Source organism: Dasypus novemcinctus, chromosome 7 (genome assembly GCF_030445035.2).
Source record: "Dasypus novemcinctus isolate mDasNov1 chromosome 7, mDasNov1.1.hap2, whole genome shotgun sequence".
NCBI lineage: Eukaryota > Metazoa > Chordata > Mammalia > Cingulata > Dasypodidae > Dasypus > Dasypus novemcinctus.
The window spans coordinates 4,448,242-4,470,110 of NC_080679.1; the positions used below are offsets into that span (position 1 = coordinate 4,448,242).

Here is a 21,869-nt window from a genome sequence, read left to right on the forward strand (position 1 = left end):
GTATGTGCTGAGATTTGCTTTTTGGCCTGGTATGTAGCCATGGTCAGCATTTGTAAATGTTCCAGATGAGCCTGAAAAGTATGGGTTTCCTGGTTTAGGAGTGCAGAGCTCTTTTGATATGTGACTACTAGTTTAAGCTTGTTAATTTTATTATTCTAATCTTGTGTATCTATCTATATAATTTTTTTTGCTTGTTTGAGTTATCAGTTATTGTAAGAATGGTATTCTCCATAATTGCTGTAAGTTAATAAATTTCTCCTTCAAACTTAAAAAAACTTGAGGCCAAATTACCAGGTACAAAAAAGTTTAAAATTGATTTATCTTCCTAGCAAATCGTCCCTCTCACCATTCCATGGCAGCCATCTTTACCTCAAAGAAGGCTTTCTGATATAGCAACAGTGACTTCTTTTGATGAATGTTGGCTTAGAACATAATTTTTCTGCCCCTTTGACTTTCAACCCTCACTATTCTCATCTTTAGGGGGATCATTTGTAAACAGCAGGAGAGGAATTAAATTTTTAAACCCACTCAATCTCTCTTTTACTGGCAAGTTGAATCTTCATGAGTTCATTGTGATTCCTGATATATTTGGGCTTATTTCCCACTCTGTGTTGTGTTTTCTGTTTGCCTGAACTTTCCTTATCATCTACTAGGCTGATTCACTTCTTTTTTCCTCTTTTTCTCCATTCTCCCTGCCCCTTCCTTCTACTGCTTTGGAAGTTGTACATTCTATTTCAGATCTTTTAGTGTGTTCTTTAAAAATTTTAACAAGCACATTTCACTAAGTTAAAACCTGCTAACCAGTGAAAGGATCTTAAAATGCTTAAACTCCAATGTCCCCTGCCCTATCTTATGAAAAGCTCTACTTCGTTATTATACACCAGAAATTATCTATCATTCTTTAAAAAAAAAAAAAGATTTATTTATTTATTTACCCCCCTTCCCCTCCTCCTGTCCTGCTGTTTTTGCTGTCTGTGTTGTCTTCTTTTCTCATTTTCTCTCCTCTAGGATTCACCGGAATTTGATCCTGGAGACCCCTGATGGGGAGATGTTCCCTGTCGATTGCACCACCTCAGTTCCTGGGTTCTGCTGCCCTTCACCTTGACTCTCCTCTTTCTCTCTTTTGATGGGTCATCATCTTGCTGTGTGACTCGCTTGCTGTGTGACTCACTGCTGGCTCACTACACGGGCACGCGTTCTCTTCTTCAACAGGAGGCCCCAGGGATGGAACCCAGGTCCTCCCAAATGGTAGGCAGAGGCCTTATCACTGAGCCACATCCGCTTCCCTCTATCATTCTTACTTTATGTCACTGTTGGCTGTTGCTCATGCTTGCTTAGGTTTACCCGTGCATTTGCCAGTTTGTTTGCACCCCACTTTCTTGCAACAGATTTTCTGTCTTGGCCGGGGTGGGGAAGCAGAAGGGCAGGCGGTAGTTTCAGGGGACCCTGCCTGGCCATTCCTACAATGATAACTCTGGCTCCAAGGGTCAGTGAACCAAGGTGAGGGCTCTGCCCTGGCCAAGTACATCTGTCCCCTCATGCACTAGGGGACTGGGGGAGGGACCTGGGGCGGGTCTGTAAACCCATCGGAACCATCATGAGTCAGAATTCCAAGACAGCTCCAAGACCCCTGCCCCCGATGTGCACGCCCTGTATAGAGCCTGGTGGGGATCACAGATGGGCTGGGACACTGCTCTCGTGACCACGTGTGTTATAGAAGGATTCCGGCATTTGGCTTTGAACTGATCAAAAGAGAGTCTCCTGGGAGGGCCTGGCCTAATCAGGTGGGGGTTCAGAAGGCGTTCAAGAGGGGCTGGGCGAGAGCGTTTCTGGCTCTCCTTCAAGGCGTGAACTGCCACGTGTGGAGGGGCCACCTGGCCGAGCGCGGCGAGTGGACCGTCAGAGCTCGGCGGCCCCCGGTAGGCAGACAGGGAGAAAGCGGGGGCTCCAGGCTCCGGCTGCCAAGAGCTGAGCTCAGCCGACCGCCGTGAGCAGGAAGAGGACCCGCACCTCAGCTGGAGTCCAGCCCCGGCTGCCTCGCTGTTCTCAGCACGACGAGCCTCAGAACAGAGGGGACCCCGGAAGCGGGCCAGGCGTTGGGCCCACAGAAGCCGAGCACTGAAGAGCACACGCTGCTTCAAGCTGCGAAGTTTGCGGTCATCTGTGACGCAGCAGTAGGCGACCCATCACGCACCTGGGACCCGTCTGTGCCTGTGTCCACAGGCTCCTCTGTCCCACGGGCTGTCACGGCGATTTGGAGCTCAGTGCCGAGCCTGCACCCAGGGGTCCTCCAAAGGCCTGGGACCCCCTTTCCCAGGGGCCACTCCTTAAATGACTGGAGGAGGCTGGGGGAGGGGAGGGGCAGAGGAGCTACTCTTTAAACTTGCTGGGTCCTGCAGGAGACCTGGCCTGGCCTGCCTTTGTTGGACTCCGCGTGGAGAACTGGCTGGGACCCTGGGCGGGGGGTCGTGCTGTCCAGGGCTACAGCCGGCAGTAGCCTCTGTCCGTTCGTCAGGTTGACTGATCAGGGGTCTGTGAAGTCGTACCCTCGCTGGCTGCCCTCTCTCTCCACCTGGCTGCAGCTGTCACCCCCAGTACTTGGGGACCCGGGACCTGGCTTGCTTTCTTGCCTTGCTGCCTGTTACGGTAATAATGGGCACCTTGCCCCCCCACCCCGGGACCCCGGGACCCCAGGCCTCTCCTCCCATTCTGCCCGGACATACGAAGACAGGCGCCTGTGGGCTCCTCGATGATGCCAAAGCCTCCCCTCGGGGACTGCCCGTGTCACTGAGTTCAGGGAGCGTCTGTGCGCCCTTGTGGGACGGGTCAGCAGGGGCTGCTCTGGTCACACGTAAATCCTTCCAGCCCGCTGGCTTCTCGGAGGCCCCCTAAAGCTTTCCTCGAAATGCAGAAGAGGCAGCTAGCACATCTCCCTCCTCCACTGACAGGTGTTTGCTCCAAGTCAAGGGGACGTCCTGGCATCGTATTAGTCCTCAGTCCCAGAAGAGGGTCCCACATCTGTAAATTCTCCCCGCCCAGCTCACGTTCTCCCCCACTGGCCAACGCCCTCGAGGGCCATCTCCAGGCCCACTGTCCTGGCTCCTGTGCATCAGCGTCAGGCAGGTCCTGCAGCCCCTTCTCTAAACCAGCCCTTCCTTCCTGCAGCAGGATCCGTGCTTTCACTTCCCGGCCCACGCTTGGACTTGACCTGTCCTCTCGAGGCCAGAGGGAAGGGGGACAGGTCTGGGGCTGGGCAGGCCTCAGCTCCTTACGCATCTCCGGACAGTGGGCATAGCTCTCCCTAGCGACATCCGGCCGCCCGAGCCTTTGGGAGAACCTGGAGGGGTGGGTGCTCCAGCACGTCTCCGACCCTCCCATTCTCTTGGGAATCCACTCCTGTCCCATGAGGTCCTCGACTTCACCACAGAACCTTGCTGGGAGGGGGCATCAGCCTCCTCGTAGCTCTGCCACCTTCCCATCAGCTCCCGGGCCTGATCTCCAGCACGGGCTGCCCCCAACCACGAAGCGAGGGCGTCTGCGGATGCCACCCCTGGCCTTACCGCGAGGCCCCGAGGGGCCGGCGGGCAGACAGCCTGTTTTCACCCTTCAGGGCTTCGGCTGCTGTCAGCTCCGGCTATGTCGCCTCCACGCCCTCGCAGTCGCCGTTTCCTCCGCGTCTCCCAAGCCCTGGAACTCCGCCCAGGCGGGCTCCCGCCCCGCTGTCCCAGCCAGCCATCCTGGTAACTGTGACGTGGTCGCACTCCAAGGCTGTCACTGCCCACGCGCCACCAGCAGCGGGGCCTGTGGCCATCTGCTGGGACCCACCCCAGGACGAGTTCTGGTGCCGTGTCTGAGGTCGGGGCCACGCCTGGGCAGGCCCTAAGACGAGGATTTGAACCCACGTCGCTGCTTTGGGAGGTGACCCCAGGCCGTGAAGGGAAGGCAACCCCGCGGGGGGCGTTAACGGGGAGGCCACCGCTCTGGGCACTGGGGTCCCTCCTGAAGGGACCTCAGAAAGCGGCCGGAGCGCTGCAGAGGCTCCCCGCGAAGGGAGAGGCAGCCGGGGTGCTCGCCCACCACCCTCTTCAGGTCGTCAGGGGACGGCTGTTGTGGGGTCTTATCACTCCCACTTCCGGCCTGCCGGTGTCCAGGTCAAGCCCACCGCTTGAGGCCAGAGAACGCCCTCGGGCAAAGGCTGCAGGTGCGGCCGGAGGAGCTGCTGGGCCCTCAGCTAAGGGACAGGGAGCACCAGGGGGACTCGGGGGCACCAGCCGTCTGGTGTCATTTCCTTCCTCTCCAAGTCTATCCTTGGCTGGTTGTCTCTGAAGAGGTCAAGTCTCACCGTTTTTGCTTGTCTGAAAATGCCGTTACTGTGCTTTCATCTGAACGACAGTTTGCTGCGGCAGAATTCTGGGCTAACCAATGCCTTCTCCGAGCACACTGGAGATTTAACGCTCGGCTTCCGCTGCTGTTACTGAGATTTCTACGATAAGTCCCCTTGTGCCCGCCGCGTCTCCGGCTGCCTTCCCGTTGCATTGTGCAGAGTCACTCCTCTGTTTTCACTTTTCATCCTCAGGACGTGTAGGACTTCCTGAACCAGAGGACCCATTGCTTCTAGGAAATTCTCGGCCATTACCGTGCCCTTCCTCCTTTCCTGTCCTCTGCCCCCCTGGAACGCCTGCTCTCCCTAGAAGAAGGGCTGGAGGTGGGGATTCTTGTGCAAATCACTAGAGGAATTACTCCAGGAAGAACCTCTGAGAGCTGGGGACGTGGACAGGGCAGGGGAGCAGCAAGCCGAGCACCGGCTCCGCCAAGCCCCCAGGGAGCTCGGCACGCGCCCTCCCACACGGGCAGCCTGTCCTTCCCACCACAGGAGGACGGACGGCCGCCTTGTGAGGGGACAGCGCTGGTCCCCAAGCACCCCAGGTGAGTGGCTCCCTCCACCCAGAGTCACTTGTTTGGAGATGCAGCTGTGTGCCAGCAGCAGACAGCTAGGGGATGGTGCACCTGCTGCCACACCAGGCGTGTGCTTCCGTCTCTTTCTCTCTCTTGCTTTTTCTTTTCTTCAGGGGATTTTCTTTTCTTCTGGGGATTGAACCCAGGACCTCTTACAAGGGAAGCAGGCGCTCAACCACTTGAGCTACATCTGCTCCCCCTTCCATGTCTTTTTCTTTATGGCCTGCATTTGGATAGCATCCTCAGATCTGTCTTCTAGGTTGCTAATAACGTCTTCTGTTCTTTCTGATGAGCTTTTTATCTTCCCTACTGAATTTTTTATTTCAATGACTACTTTCTTCATGCCTAGAAGTTTTATTTGGTTCTTTCTAAGAGCCATCGACTTTTTCTTCTTACTGTCTTATGATTTGATCACATACTAAATTCTTCCTTAACTTCTTTAATAATCTCTCACATACTTCCTTTCAACGGTCTTACCTCGATTTCTCGGGTGGGGTTAGGATCCAGATGTTTAGGTGCTGACTCCTGCTTGTTGCTGAACCGACCCCTTAGGGTTTTATAATTTCCTATTAAGAGCTCATTTTGCGGGAGGCTTGTCTGTGGGACTCCTGTGCCACCCGGTTTGCGGGTATTACCCTCCTTAGAGCTGCCAGCTGCTGCCCGAAGCCCCAAGAGAATCCCAGGCCTGGGCTCCTTTTTATGTTACTTTCTTGGCCGCAGGGTCCCCAGATTATGCAGGTAGTATGAATTCAAACTCCAGGGGGGATCGGCCCTGCTACAAATTCTCAGGGTACATTTTTCCCTACCCATAGCCAGGCAGAAAGAGATTCTCTTTCCTGTAGCCAGCGGGCAGATTTGTTTCTAGCCTGCCCTTTCTTTGAGGATGTAGGGCTTCCGAGTGTCATTCAGGAGGCTGCCTTCCAAATCCCCAGTGGGCCCTGAAACCCAAAGCCTCGGGTTAGAGAGGTGGTGGAGCCCCTCCTTAACCAAAACACCCTTTTAGCACATTTCTAATCTTCAGTTCCCTCTTCGATGTTGGCCTCTGGGCACATCCCTTACTTTCTTATGCACTTAGCCTTGTGATCTCAGAAAATGCTATCTTTTAGGCATTCCTAGATCTTCCTCAAGGAGGACGTTTTCAGATAAACTGGCCCGCCACACTGTCCCAATCCTGAACTCTGTCCCCTTCCCCCCTCACTGAAGTCGCAAACCGCAAACCGTGGCATCCTTCGCAACCTGCCGTGGAGGTTGCCTGTAGCTCCCTCTCCTTGAAACTTCCAGGTCCTCGTCTGCCCTTTTCTCGCCCCCCCCCCGTCACCCTTTCCTCTCCCATCCGGCGTCCCAAAGGATATCAGTCCACCCTTGTGGCTGGCACCCATGCGTCCTCATTCCTTTGTACCTTGCACCCATCCACGCAGACCAGTGTCTGAGGGTTACCAGAAGGAAATACCAGTCGGCCTTGGTGCCGTCCCCAACGAGCTGCGTTGCCCGCAGCACCGTCCTCAGGACTTTCAGCTCCTCCTCGATTCCCCGCCGAGGTGCAGCCCGCGGTGCCGGCTCACGGCGAGCACCTGCACTGGCCGTCGCCATGACCACTGGTGCCTACTCCTGCTTCTCAGCCTGTGATGGGACCTGCCCCCCAAATTAAGGTTGTCCCCCCCGACTGCCTGCCCACAGCTGCAAACACATCCCTGTGCGCACGTACCTCTCCTCTTTCCGCATAGCGCCCCTTCCCTGCAAGGACGTGCTGCTCTGGATTCTCAGAGCTTCTAGACCTGACTAGAGGACCTCCTCTGCCCCCGCAGCACACCTTTCTCCTGAGGTGGGAAGTCTGTGGGGCCCATGCTCCCCTTTTAGGTGATGCTTCAGGTAAGCGGGGCCCCAGAAACCCACGACAAGTGACCTGAGCCCGTTGCTGGGGCCTGCGGGGGTCTCCTCTCCGGGCATGTCCTCCCCAGGGCGGGCGGCACCACACATGCGGGTCTGAGTGGGGCTGGGGGAGGACAGAGCCTGGCCCAGGGGTTGGGGTGTCCACAGGGTCAGGGGCAGGGTGGGCTGGGAGCCGAGGATGCTAAATTCCAGAGTTACAGCGGCCAGGGTCTCCCAGGGGGAGGATGGAGTTATCTGACCGGTCATGTCAGCCTGACCTGGCCTTTTACATACTGAGGCCCGTGTGTGCGGCCTCCACTTGGACCCCCACGGGGAAGGGCCTGGGGTTGTCCCCGGGCCCTCCTCGGGGGCCACGTCCCGCTCCTCTTCCTCAGCAGTCACACACTCAAGACTCCGCTGAAAAGTAAACTAAGCCCCTGGCGGTCCCAGCCAGCTCCCTGCCCCAGCTCTCCTCCAGCCCGGCCGCCTGGGAGGGCGCAGGGGGAGGCCGAAGTACAGGGTGGGCTGGGAGAACAAAGGCTCCCCCGACTGAGGAAGAGGAAAGAATTTATTAGCGGTCTTGCAAGAACGGGCGCGCGACCTGGATAACAATGCCAGTGTGCCAAACAGCAAGAAACACGGACATTTATCCCTAAGCCTGACTCGCAGGTGCCTCCCCTGCTCCCCATCGACCAGGCACTTCAGGGGTTACAGCCTGTGCGAGCAGTCTAACTGACGGACACGGGTTCCCACTCTTCTTGCCGCCCCTGCTCCCTACACTCCGGCGCCTTGGTAGTTGGTGCCAATTTCAAACTTGGCATTAGTTTTCCCTCTTATGTTAGCGCTCCTCCCCTCTTCCTGATTACACTCCCAAACCCCTTCATTTTGGAGTTGGCACCACTTTCAAACTTGGCGCCAAGCCGTTTCAGCCTTTGCCTTGCAGAGTCAGTTTGAGCTGGTTTTAAATCGGACTGAGACACCACTTCCCTGATTCCATGTCACTTTTATGTGAAAGCTAAACTTAACCTTTCCTTACACTGCAGTGACAGTTCCGGGTGAGTCCCCCTCTGGGCCCAGGGGCCCACCCCCTCCCGTCCTAGCGCTTGTCCGATGCCTAGGTCTGGGGCCACGCAGGTGCCGCCATGGTCTTGCATCCTCCGGCCCCATGGGCTCCCCCCTGGGCTCACATGGGACCGAGTGATGCCCACGTGCTGATGGTGCCAAAAGTGATCTCAAAAGGCACAGTAATGAAAACGTAACCAACCCAAAGCATCGCAGCCCTCAGCAGCTTTCTGCTGGGTCTGCCGAGAAAAGGCCCCACCGTCGAACCTGGCTGGGGCCGGCAGGACTCCCTCCACTACTGCCCTCGGTGACCTGGCTGCATCCTGCCAGTCCAGTGTGGGTCTGGGGCAAGCAGCCGCAGGGTGGCTGTCTTGTGTCCGGAAGAGACAGATGTCTCAGGGCCGGGGGGTGAGCTTTGACTGGCCCCTCTCCCGTCACTGCCCACATCCCGTCTCTGCTTTCTGCCATGCAGCCTTCACGGCCTCCCGTCCTGGAGCTGACCCTCCAGTCCATTGTTGAAGTTCATGTGCTTTTTGGATATTCTTTAGTTACAGAAGTCATCCTTGTTCGCTGAGAAATTTAAAAGGCTGAGATGATCAACAAGGAAATGAGACCCTCTCATCAGAAACATTTTGATGTGTATCTTTTCCCATCTTTTTTGCATCTATAAATATTTTCATTTATAAAAAATATACCATGCTGTAATGCTGGCTTTTTCACTTAAAACCACACTGTGAATTTCTTTCCACAATATTAAATCCCCTATTTTGGAGACTTAGGCTTTTCAATAGAAAAAAAAAATGTTGCTGTGAACCTTTCAGCTAAATCTTTATCAAAAGCCATATTTATTTCACTAGAATAAAGTTCTACAAGTGGAATCTCTAGGTGAAAGAATATGCAAAGTTTATTTAGTGAAATATCTGTCAAAAAGTTATCTTTGGTGTGCAACTGTGTTTATTTTCTCACATTTGCTTTTATCCAGTAGATAGACGAAGCGCTGCATTTCCATTACTGCTGGTGATGGAACGTTTTGTCATGTTTATCAGGCATTTCTTCTTTTGTAGTGGCTTGTTTGTGTCTCTGCCCATTCTGCTTTTTGGAGGGCTCATCTTTGTCTTTCAGGTTGGAGCCTTCATGGAATATGATGCAAACAATTTTCCCACTCATTTATCTTTTAAAGCTTTTTATGCTTTTGATCCACCAACAGGTTTTTGCCTCCCAATTGGGGCAGCTACTCCCTCCAGTGTTTTTTCTTTTGAGGCAAAAAATCCCTTTGTGAAAGGCACAACTCTTACGTCTAACGAGCTTCGAGGGAGATGTTCACATCTGTGCAAACTGCCCCCATCATTTCTATCCCCCAGGAAAGCTCTCTAATGCCCTTTCCCAGCCCTCAGAGAGAGCCACTGTTCTGACTTCTAGCCCCACAGCTTCCTTAGGCTGGTTCCGGAATTCCAGATAAATGGAGTCATAGCATACGTTCTCTTCTGACTTCTTTTACCTGATGCAATGGTTTTGGGATTTACCCATCTGTGCAAGCAGGTCTTTCTTTTCTATTGCGGAGTAAAATACCCTCACATGATATGCAACAATTTGGGTTTCTCTGTTTTCCTGTTGACTGTACCCCCAATTTTAATTTTAATGTCGTAAAGTTTATTACTACTCCCCTTTATGGTTGTTGATGGCATTCTCCCATTCCACAACCCTATAGAAATATTAGCAAACAGTTTTTTCTTCCTTTTGTGGCCCTTTAAAAAAAAAAGATTAAGTCTTTAGTTCATTTGATGAAGAAGGAATCCAGCTTTATTCTTTTCTCTGTGACACTCAGGCGTCATACCACAATCTTTTCTCGCTGATTTAGAAAGCCACCTCTACTATATTTTCAACCATTTCAGGGGTGATATTCGAAATACTTAACAATTATCATGGCCAGGCACTGACCAGCGGGAAGGACTCCCGCCACCTGGAACAGACACTCCAGGCTGGCCGGGTGTGAGGCCACAGTTACATTCACCTGGAGCTCTTTCTATTATTTTCCATTGATCTGGGCCACATTGTTTCCAAACCTAGATAACATGCTATATTTTCTGGAACCACATGTTTCTCCTTCATTACTCTTCTTTTTGACTCTTCCCAAATATTTACTTTTTCAGGTAAATGATTCGTCTACGTGTCAATTCCCAAGGCGTCCCACTGGGATTTAATGTTACATTCACAGATGATTTAGGGAATACTTGGTATCTGTACCCTGCAGAGTATTCCCAGCTAAAGACATAGCTCAGCTGTTTCTGTTTATTCCTGCGTCCTTTACGTTCCTCAATGACGTTTTGTAGTTTTCTTCACAGATAATGTATACATTTCTAAGTTTATTCCTAAGTATTTAAAATTTTCTTTTGCTAATATGATTGGGAATTTTTCACTGTTTTCCAGTACATATAAAGCACTTAGCAAAATGCCTGCCACACAGAAAATGCTCAATACATGTTAGTACTTATGATTCATTGAATATTGCCAATGTATCTGAAAGCTACTTTCTTTGCATGTTTATTTTATAACTGGCCACCTAACTGAACTTCTGCTAGTTCTAGATTTTAAAATTCGAGTCTTTGGGGCTGTCTTTGTTTCTAAAGATGGGTTTCTTTCTCTCAGCACTGGGCTTCATTTTCCTTCTGCCACGCACGCCTGTGGGGTTGCAAATGCCTTTATCTGCAGCCCTCAACTGACATCTGTGATCTGGGTCATCTCTCCACCTTTCCCAGCTGGGGTGGATCAAATTATCTACCCAACGAAAGGCAAGGTCTTCACCTGGCCCTGCGTTCCTGCGGGTGTAAGCAGGGCTGGGGATGGAACCCAGGACCTTCCATATGGGAAGCAGGCGCTCGACCATTCGAGCTGCCTCAGCTCCTCCACAGGACCTTCTGAAGAGTTATTAGTAGTTATCCTGTCGTCAACGGAATCGGGGCGGGTCTTGGTCCGCATTACAGGAGGCTTATCAAGAGGAGCCGGAAGCCAGAAGTCAGCGGAAACCTGGAAAAGCAGACAGAAGTGGGTCCAGGGGCAGACACCAAGCAGGGCTCCCCGGGATCGCGAGAGCCGGCTGCGGAGGGCCCCAGGCTCTGGGGAAAGGGGACCGTCTTGCCAATGCCTTGGTCTTGGGCTTCTAGACTGTGAGGCACCCAAGGGTGCAGCTTTTGTCTCAGCAGCTGGGCCAACCAAGGCACGCCCACACCCCACTGAGCTCTACTGCTCACCTTGAACGAGTCTCCTTCCACGGAAACCTACAGAGCCCTGGGCCAGACGGCCAGACCCCGAGTTCCTCTTCCCCAAGGTTCTTGCACCCATTTCGCCCGACATTTACAGTGGAGGGGCCCTGGGGGTGCTAGCTGAGGTCTCACTGGCCGTGCCTTCCTTTGAATAGAATTCTACCTTTTCCATGAATTCTGCCTAAAAGTATGTCAACGCCCGTCTCCCTCACTTTGTTCTTGTAAAATTAATTTGAGTAGACTTACATGCAGGATTTTATATTTTCTCTTGGTTATTGAATGTTGCTAATAATCCTGCGAAATAATTTTGAACCTCGATATTTATCATGTTTTAGTTTGCCAAAGGGCTGCCGATGTAAAGTACCAGAAATAGGCTGGCTTTTATAAAGGGAATGTATTTGGAGCAAAAGCTTGCAGTTCTGAGGCTGTGGAATCGGGCGGCGTCCTCACGAAAGTCAGCTGCCATGCGGGGAAGCAAGACGGCCTCCGGCCTCTGCCCAGGCGCCTGCCTTCCCCTCACAATCCCCCGTCTCGGAAGCCCAGCTGTGGGCAGCCAGGCCTATGGCTGGTCTCTTCCCAGAGAGGCTGAGCCTCTCTCAGTCTTGGCTGCTCTGCCTTCCTCCCAAGTTCAGCTGTGAGTTCTCAGGCATATGGCTCCTCCCTCCCTGGGCCTCAGCTCTTTGAGCCTCACAGAGGAGTCTGTCCTTGTAGCTCAGCTGTGGGTGAACTGGGTCCTCTGTCATTTGGCAGGATCAAATATGGCAGCGTCCTTTTCCCCCCGTATGTCTCTCTCTGCGTCTCTGATTATATCAACCCCAGCAGGAGGGTGGACCCTGAACCTGAGTCATGCCTCACAGATGCCATCCAATCAAAAGCCCTGAGTCAAGTTTATCAAGGAAGCTAATCAAAGGCCCCTCAACCGAGTTTAATGCAATCAAAAGGTACCATACCCAGAGGAATAGATTAGTTCAAGAACATAACCTTTCTGTTTTGGGGATTCATAAAATAATTTCAAACCACCACGTCATCTAGATGTTAGTGGCCACTGATCCCGTCTCCTGTTATATGAAAATTTGAAGAGTACCATTTTCATCACCTGCTCAGGTCACTAGTACTCCCTAACTGTGGTCATTTTCTTCACCTATCTCTTCTGTAATTCTCATCTATTGCTTCCAAGATGAGCTATCTCAGAATAAGCATTTCTAGTTAGAATAGCAAAGTTTTCTAATTATTACTTTATTTTTATCCACTAACCTATATTTACCCCCCAAGAATCATCCATTATGACTGATACTAGAGCTAATCTCTGCTTTGCCAAAAGCAAAGGCCTATAAATGAAATAAAACCTGTCACTGCTGGCAAAGGCACTGACAGACTTTGTCACAGATATCCATTAGGTTTCAGCTTCATATGCCTCTAGGACTTTCCTAAGAAAGATAATTAAAGAGATTTGATTTCTTATCTTAAGTTCTAGGGAGTTTAAAGAAAAAAACTCAAACTCTCCTCTTGTTACAAAATAAAAGAAACAAAACAAAACAAAGCAGTGATTGTCATTAAAGCATAAATGTTTCTACTTATCCCTCCTGAAAAAGCATTTTGGGTCATAAAATTTGGGAAAGCCCGAATTGAAGTTAGAGAATGGTGAAGGTTTATCATTTTCTTTTTTGGGATCTTTTTTACTTGAATGTAACAATGAGTATGAGTAGTTCTATTATTGGGGTGCCCAAGCCTCTTCTCTCTTGCTTTAATCCAGCACTGACCTGTGGCAATCACTACGTGGACTTTTCCTCTTTGGTGGCGAAGTCCTCAGCATAGGTTCTGTTTCATCTCAATTGTACCTGCTCGTGCATGGCCACCAGCAATTCTATTTAATGCAGCTCTCCGGGTTCTCTTACGTGAGCCTGAAAAGTACAGATATTTTGGTACTGGAGGGGAGGAAAAAAACCCTTGCAAAAAGTTCTTAAATGATCCACGTATATTCTTTCCCTGATTGAATTATGTATCCCAGAAAAGGAAAAGCAAAAGCAAAAACAAAATAAACCCAACATTTTTATTTTGATGGGAACAAGTCTTTATTAAGTAACTTTTTATATCAGAAAAATAAAATTCTTGTAATTCTCTTTACAGCAAATATATCAGTGCTTTGGCCTTCTTAAGTTAAAAGTCCTCTATCACAAAATATATGGCTTTCAAATTTTATTCAAATTGAATTTATAATTTTTGTGTCTTCCCTACACACATAAGACTAGTAAAATTAGCAAATACTAAACTATATTGATAATTTATCATTCTTAGTTTGTGGTTTTCAGAAACAGTACACACACCTAATATTTGCCAATTCCTTGGCTTATTAGTTGCAGTGCACAGTGCAATAAAATACAAAATACATGCTTGGTGGACATTCATTTGTATCTACAAGATGGCAACAAAAGTTAAATTTCTATACTGACATTTAACTATTCCACAAGAAATAAGCATTACATCATAATATGCCATCAAGGGAACTTTTTTTATACTGAAAGAAATATAAATAACTGTTATTTGTAAACTTTTATATGAAATGTAACTCTTCAAGCGGAAATAAAAAATAAAATATGTCTATTTACTACTCAATACACATAAGATTTCAATTTGATATACTGAGATAGAAAAGCTCTTGTGTTGGGAAAATAACACTTAGAAAAATAGTTAGTGGGGTGTGGCTATAGCTCAGTGGTTGAGCGCCTGCTTCCCATGTACAAGGTCAGGTCCTGAGTTCATTCTCCAGAATGTCCTTAAAAAAAAAAACAATTGTTTCTAGTAAAAAAAAAAAAAAAAAGGAGAAAAACCCACCAGTATAATGTTTTGTCCTTTCAATGCCAGCACAAATTTGGGAACATACTGAGGATCAAGTTATAGGCATCCACAGGTGAAATAAAAAAAAAAAAATTTTAAAAGAAATCCTTATCATTGGAAATAGTTTTGAAATAAGTAAACTAATTGGAGGATCACAGACCATTCTGTGAATTATGCTCATGTTCTTAATCTGAATCCATTTCTGTGCCTGTTAACCCATCCTAAGCAGGGACTTTTGAAGATGTTATTTTTAGTTAAGGAGTGGCCCAACTGCAGGAGGCTGAATTTAATCCAGTTACTGGAAGCTTTATGAGGAGAGAGCCAAGGGGAGGAGTGGAGGCCACGGCCCTGGAAGAGAACAGGGGACCTGGGCGTGTGATGGGAAAGCCGAGGAACCCACAGCACCCTACCCACCGTGGGGAGGAAACGAGCCTTCTAGCCCCAGGCAGTGAGACAGTTTCTGTTGTTTAAGACAACTCAGCAACAACCCTGGAGCAGGGAAACTAAATGAAAAAAGTTGCTTTAACGAAGAGCCAATATACCTAACAAAATTTGACTAAAATCTCAAGTCCTTTCGAGTAGTAGTAGCATTTTTGGTTGTGGAATAGAGGCTTCAAGGATTCTGCAATGTGGTACATTCTGTGGAAGCCCATTCATTGTGGGACCCTTTTCATTTAAAATACAGATTCTGCACAGCCCTTTTGCTAAGGAAAGTACTTTATACAAACGAAGCAATTATAAAGTGCCGCAACTTGAATATCCTTGTGTTAGCCCTTTATTCTCTCTAAGATTTAATCTCTGAGGAACTCACAAGGGTGCTATTCTTATTGCAGGTTTGAACACATGTAACCATCAGCAAAATTTAGTTTCTGGAACTTTCTGGTAGGAAATCACAAGATCTGTAGCTATCACGTTTTGGCATCCTTTTTCATAACCGGTTTTGTCATTTCAACATGGGATTCTAAACCATATTACGGGCCCTGAAGTGGAAAAGCGTCAAGCCCCTGTGGAACGTAAACGGCATTCCCACGGCCGCAAGGGCGGCCTCTACGAGACGGGCCCCCGCAACCGCTGCATGGATACCCAGTAGAGCCTCGCTGAGGACTAGGGGCCGCGTGACACCCCAAAGCCAGCAGCCGTGAAACTGCGCGCTCGGGGTAAAACGCGGGCGAGCGAGCCTCCCCCCGCGCGTGGACGCAGTCCGGCCGCGGGGGCACCCGTTGTTTTCGCGGCGACCCCACCGCGCGTGGACTGGGCCTGGGGACTTGCCAGGAGCGCGAAGCCCTAGCGGCGGCGGAGTGGACCCCCACGACCCTCGGCCCGCGCCCACGACGCCCCGCGGTCCCGCCTGGGGACCCGCCTCACAGGCCTGGCAAACCCGCCACCAGCAGCGTTCCCGCCGCGGGGCAGGGCGAGGCCCGCCGCGCCTGCGCACTCGCTCCCCAGGCCGCCCTCAGCGTCTCCGCGAGCACGCAGCACCACGTGACTCGCTGCCAGTACCCAAGATGCCGGCCGCAGGGAGGCCCGGCCTGCCCCCGCCAGGCGCGAGGCGGGCGCACAGCCCTGATCGCTGGGCCTGCGCCGGGCAGCTCTTCGGTGCTGCCAAGGGTCCCTGTTTACAGTCACCGCGCACCCCAGCTCCCAGCGCTTTCTCAGTGGCGAAGCACCAGAGGGCTTGCGCCTGGCGGGGCCTTAGTGTCGCCCCGCCCCTCGAGATTGGCAGGCCCGGGAGCCAATGAGGCTCAAGATTTGCGCGGGAAGGAGGGCGGAGCTGGAGTTTCTCTGCAGTTCATAGGCTCAGCTGGCCTGGTGGTTGGGCCGCTGGCTAGATGCGAGGTGGGAGCAAACGGGGCTGGACTCAAGTCTCCCAGCGGTCCAATGGAAGGGCGTCTGGGCGCTCAAGGAGGCGGGCGGGGGGCGGGGCTGAGCCGTAATTGACGAGCTCTTCATTAGCGACCAGGCGAGCGGGAGGGGCCCGGGAGAGGAGGTGATGCAAGGCTGCCCGGGCCAATCGCGGGCGCGCCGCCGGCGGGGGGGCGGGGCCGAAGCGGCTGACTGGCGTCCGCAGGGGCCTATCTGCGCCCGGCTCGCCGCCGGAGGGGGGCAGAAGCATCATGGTTCAACGTGGGTCAATTTTTTGTGAATGAGGAGGGGAGGTTGTGGGGCCGCCGCCGCGGTGCACCGTCCCAGCCGCCGCCCGAGCCCGCGCCGCGCGCCCGCCCGCGCTGCCGCCGTCTCCGCGCCCCAGCCCCCGGCGCCGCCTCGGCCGCGTCTCGGCTCCCGCCGCCGCCCGAGCCCGAGCCCCAGCCGCCGGGCGGACGCGGCGCCGGCTGAGGAGATGCGGCGCGGAGCGCCCGGGCAGGGCTAGCGCGGCCGCCGCCCGCCCGCACACGCCCGGAGCCGCCCGCCCCGCCGCCGCCGCGGTAAGCGCAGCCGCCGCCGGCCCCGCGGCGGGCCATTGTCCGGGCCGCCGCCGCGCCCCGCAGGCCGCCCGCCCGCCGCCAGGCCCCCGGCCGCGCTCGGCCCCGGGCCGGGCCCCGCCGGAGCCCGCGGCTGCGCCCTCGCGCCCGCCCCGAGGGCTGCGCCTGGGCCCCGCCGCGCCCGCCCCGCGGCAGGTGAACGCGGGGCCCGTGGGCGCGAGGCCGGGCCGCGGGGGGCGGCGGAGTTGCGGGGCGCGGACTGCTCGCCCGGCCCGGAGCCCCGCCAGCCTGGGGGTGCCCGAGTCAGCAGCGGCGAGGCCCGGATCCCCTATTTTTTTTTCCTGGAGGGGAAGGAGAGCTCAACCACATTCTGGACCTTTCCTCCGCAACCCCAGAAAAATAAGAAAGAAATAGAAGCCGGGGATTGACCAGCGGCTGCGGGCCAGTGCCCGGGCCGGGACGACCCGGGGCGTCCCCGGGGGGCCGGGCGGCGCGGACCTGCGAGGGGGCGAGGGGGCCGGGAGGCGCCCCTCCGCGGGTGCTCGGGGTGACCCCGCGGGCCGCCCGGGGGGCCGTGGCCGCGGGGGGCGCCGGGCTCAGTGACGCCTGCAGCTCCCGTGCCAGGTTTGGGCAGCATCCAAGAGCCAGTTGCCCCACGAACAGGTGGGATCCGATGGGAAGTGAGGGGCCCCGGGGAGTGGGCAGAGGGTTCCCAGACCCGAGGCGGGGAGCCGTTTATGTAACTTTGTCGAAGGCTGTGAGTTTGCAGAAAAACGTCCCTCCCTGTGGTTCTTGGCGCCGGTGCCTGCCGTCGTGGTGGTGCGGGTGTCGGCTTTGCAGCGGGAGGGGTGGGGGAGATGCGGCCCCCCGCCCCGAGTGGGTTTGCCCACGTGATTTCCACAGGCCGGAGATGTGGCTCGGTCCTGCCCAGATCTTACCCGCATTTCCCCGGCATTGCAAAAACACACCGTGGAATTATAAGCACTTTATCTCGTATTTACATTTAGCGTTGAATTATTTGACACTGTTATAGCAGGAGGCTGTGCGTATCAGTCGGAAAGGCCGGGGGTGGAACCCAGTGTACTCATTTAATGCACATCAGAAATTTGTAATAACTTGCAGCCGCTGATATGAGTGTTTTCTTTATTGCATGTTGTAAATTGACCTGCTGTGACACAATTTTCAAATAAAGCGTTGCAGAAATTAAACTTAAGTTATTTTAAAACTAATGACTTTCTTAACTAAATCCTAATTGCATTACTGTAGAGACCTTCCTAATTGCTTGCTGAGAGCAGCCCTGCCTGCTCCTCAGAAGGGAGGAGAAGGCCTGTACAGTTACTTTGCCTGCTTTCTCTATGGCTCAGGGTTTGTTTTTTTTTTCTTTTCTGTTTATTCCAGAACCCACTTAAAGCAGGGAAGGCCTGGGAGTAGACTTGTAAACAGCCCTAGCCCAGCCGGGAGAGCCTGGGGGACTGCTGGAGGGTTCACACCTTGGCTTGGTTTCACTTTTTCTTTTGTAACACGGCGGGCCTCTTTGGTTGTCGGTTGTTTGGAGTTGTAATTGTTTCTGATAAGTCTGTTCATTATTTCAGGGACTCTCAAGTGAAAGCTGCTGTGGTGTCTTCAGCATTCAGCTAGGAAAGGTGGTGGTGGCCGTGGCTGGTGGTTGGGGGAGGGAGAGATTACATTAAGAAAACTCAGTTTCTTGTACACAGATATACACTATGGCAATTACAAAGCAACAAAAGTTATTGCAGAATTTTGCAGTAGCTATGGCAACACAATTACTCTATTATAATTGGAAATGCAAAATGCCACCCAGTTAGAAGTTCCGTGAGAATGGATTTGGGGATATCAAAAATAGGAGATTGGATTTTTTCAGGTAGCTCATGAGAATTTAGAAATCTTTGTTCAATTATCTATTTTTAAGACTTATTGAGCTTTCCCAGATATTCTCCTGCCATGGATCTGTGGCATCTTTCCAGAGAAGAACTCGCATTTGTGTGGGAGGGAAGTATTTTCATGCCTTAAACCCTCTCCCCCTCCCCGACACATTATAAGACCTCTATGGCTTTCTCTGTTCTAGGCTTTTATTTAAAGATCTGATCCCTTCCTAAGAGGAGCGCAATGAATCAGAAAGGAAGCAGGACTTTCCTGGGCAGACCCAAATCACTCTGTTCTCTTTAGGGTTCGTCTTTCCCCCTGCAGGGGGAGAAGGCCATGGGAACGCTCCCCCCAGGTGAGACCCGGGGCTCCTGGGGGAAGTAGAGAGGACTGAGGAAGGTGGACTAGGGACCAGGGACTGAGGTGGCCAAGAAGCCCGGAGCCAGAGAGAACGTTCTGTTGACAGCAGCTGCAGAGCTGTGCAAAATAAAACCCTCCCCATGCCATGTTCCGAGAGGCGGGGGTGCAGGCCGGGGGCCGTGTCTAGCAAGCTCAACAAAGCACCATGGCACCCTGACCACGTGTGGCCGGGGCGGCCGACCGCCGCTCTCATTGGCCTGAAACCTGCTTCAGATGGATGCCCCTCTTGATGTTTACCAGAAGGACTTGAGTTCTGGAAGTTTCCACACATTGTAGGGATGCTGCAGTTTAAATTCGTTATAACTCTTTCCTTTTAACTACTGCATATTTATGCCCAGTAATCCACTTCCATTTTCCAGCCTCATTGTGAGACTTCAATGCAGCGTGAATGGCTTTGAATTCTGATCCTTTGATGTTAGGGGGGTGGCACCCGAGGAAACGCAACTTTGTGCCGTCTTAATTGCCAGAGGAGAAGGAGCATTTCATCACTCCTGGAGAATTCGGCCTTACCGTTCTCTATTGAAAACGGCTGGGCATTGGCTGCTCAGAAGCTGCCACGAGTACCATATTAATACCTGATGGGGGTGACGGAAGGACGCGGCAGCCTCCGGCCCCAGGCCCAGGAGTGAGGGCCGTGGAGCCGGGAGGGCAGTGGACCCGGCCTCCCGGGGCTTCGGGAGAGTCCTCGCCCACAGGCTCGAGGTGGGGGCCGGGCAAGGACCCAGCTAAGCGGTTTTGGAGCGGTGTTGTTCTAATCCGCCTCCGCTGTGCTGTGCAGAGGGCTGTGGGTTCGGGTCTCGGCTTCAGAGGAAGGTCCAGCACCTCGGGGCTCCCTTCGGCTGAGGCACCCCAAGTCAAAGCGATGCTGCGTTTTCATGGGCCTGGAGGAGGTATTTTTACAGAGCGTTTCTTGTGCAAAAAAATGATCACTGGACGGAGGTCAGGCAGTTCTTTCCTTCAGGACAGATTTCTTCCCTGGGGCACGTGTGAGTGAGGAGGGGTCAGACTGTTGAGGGTAGACAGTGGGCTGCAGGGTCCCCCGGCAGGCCTTCCCCGACACGCCCCCGCCTCTCCCCCTGGAAGGAAGGTCTGGGGCTGGGGGTGGAAGACCAGCATGCCCCCGTAAGCGGAGCACAAATCAGCATGACTGTCCTAGCAAGGAGACGACAATGCTAGTCATTACGGCAGGAGCCGGTGGCTGACATTTAATGAGCCTGGCTCGGGGCCCCGTGCTGCTGGCAGCACTTGCCATGCGTGTCCCATTTCTCCCTCCATGGCTGGACGAGGCAGGCGCTGCCCCACCTGCATTACGGAGGCGGGACCCGAGTGGACACGCGAGTGGCGTGCTCTCCAGTCCGAGCCGTGCTTCCCCCTCGTTCCGGCCTCTGTTTCGGGCAGCGTGGGCTTGTTCGGGAGAGCACAGCCTCTGAGAAGGCTCTCGAAAGCCTCCCGGGCTCATCGTTGACTGCCAGGGGAGCTGTCAGGGCTGTCACCGGGCTGCAGCGGGCTGGGAGGGACCCTGGCCGGCCTGTGCTTTCTCACGTTATGTGTGCAGTGCTGGAGAGCGAGAAGGGATTTTGACAGTTGTGCACGGAGCGGGCTGTCTGGGCACTGGGGCCCTTGGGGGTGGTGGCGGGCAGTAAGTGCCTGGCGCTCCAGAGCCATTGCAACCGGCACAGCTTGGCTTTCGCTGCTGTTGGGTTATCTTGGGAGATACTGGAAGAAAACCGTCAAGGACCAAGAACTTTGAAAACCATTGATTTAATCTATTCTTGTTGTAACACCAACGCTCATAAAGAAATTCAGCTTGAAGGAGATTCCACCTGTGAGCATCATATTAGCAAAGAGTTCAAGGTTTAGTAATGCCCGTTACTGGTGAAAGGAATTCCTATCTCACAGAGTTTTTGTGAAGTTTAACTAAGGTAATGTATAGAAAGTTCTTAGAACAGGGCCTAGCACGTTGTAAGCACAATGATAGTGTCGGTTATTATAATTATATCCTCTGTAAATAATTACTAGTATTAAATAATTATTTAGTTGCTCTCCAGAAGAGTTTTATGTGTTAGACTTTTAAGTGGTCATTCCCCTTGTACCAGCAATCCCACTTACTGGAATTCGTCCTAAGGAGGAGTATGCTAAGTGTATGGAGATGCAGGTCCATACAAGGCTCCTGCCGCTACCTTGCTTGTAACGGCGATACCTACACGTCATGACGTCTGTTCTGGAATTTCTGGGCTGCGGAATGACCTGAACCCAGAGCCCAGGGCAGTGCTCAGGCAAGCCCTTCAGTTTCCTAAGTTCCTGGGTCTCTAAGGTGCTAGTGGCACCCTCTGGGGTGTCAGGGAAATGGGTGAGGTCATTCACATGTTTTTTTTTGTACGTGTTGGTGTCGTAGGAAATTCTGCAATAAGCATGTATTACTTTCTAACACTAAAAAATGTACACACACATTTTGATGTTTCCATGGGGGAAAAATGCTGCTTAGCCCCATTTTTTTTTACCAAAAAAAAGAAACTAAGCCCTGGGGAAGGCTTAGCATTAGGAGAATTTTAGGGTGTTTGTTTCTCTGGCTCACTTCTGAGCACCCCAGGGTGGGAGCTGGCCCCCTGGGTCTGCCCGCTCTGGTCCAGTGCATGCCGCACAGGGGACCCTAAGCTATCTCTGCCCATAGCAGGTATGTCCTGACCGCTCCCGTGCCCGAAGCCCTGCCGGGCACCCCTGTCCTCGGGCTCCAGGCCCAGCCCACCATCTTTCCGCGGCCTGTTTCACCGGCCTTGCCTGGTAGCCCTTGCCCTGCTGGCGAGCTTCAGCCTCCACACTTGCTGTGCTTCCTGTGCTCTCCCCCTGTGTGTCCCTGGGCCTTTGCACATGCAGCCCCCTTCTCCCCCCTCTTCCTTCACCCTTCAGGTCATACTCATCCTTTGGTCCCTTGATAAGCCTGTTACCCTTTTTACTCCCTCTTCCGAACGTGTTCCAGTTGTGAAACCTCAATAGCTCATTGTGACATCAGTTGTTCAGCATCACTTCTCCTAACTGGGAGCTCCACGGGCTTGAGGGGATTCTGAAGGCCTCATGCCTGTTTTCGGCCAGTGTCTGGCCGTGTAGGTGGTTGACCAGTGAGTGGGTTGACCAGTGAGTGGACTCTCTGAATGAGTGGCACAGC

At 52.7% G+C, this 21,869-nt stretch overlaps 1 protein-coding gene and 1 long non-coding RNA gene across 8 annotated transcripts in view; one reads left to right on the top strand and one right to left on the bottom strand.

Annotated features, from left to right (window-relative positions):
- Positions 1-7,375: 7,375 nt before the first annotated feature.
- On the bottom strand, positions 7,376-15,694 carry LOC101424418 (uncharacterized). Of its 4 annotated transcripts, XR_188084.4 has the most exons (4): positions 15,252-15,443; positions 13,980-14,027; positions 12,908-13,048; positions 7,376-10,911 (listed from the first exon to the last, which is right to left on the bottom strand). It is a non-coding gene; the product is annotated as an uncharacterized lncRNA (long non-coding RNA). The 4 variants fall into 4 exon arrangements; XR_001118456.2 differs by lacking the exons at positions 13,980-14,027; positions 15,252-15,443 and adding an exon at positions 15,483-15,694; XR_009186421.1 differs by lacking the exon at positions 13,980-14,027 and having other exon boundaries at positions 14,794-15,407.
- A 476-nt stretch (positions 15,695-16,170) lies between these two features.
- The window catches only part of HDAC4 (histone deacetylase 4), a 325,560-nt gene continuing 319,861 nt past the window's right edge, over positions 16,171-21,869 (top strand). For all 4 annotated transcript variants that reach the window (XM_058299783.2, XM_058299785.2, XM_058299784.2 and 1 more), the window contains exon 1: positions 16,171-16,405. The gene's annotated coding sequence lies outside the window, so the exon portion shown is untranslated. The remainder of the gene's footprint in view (positions 16,406-21,869) is intronic.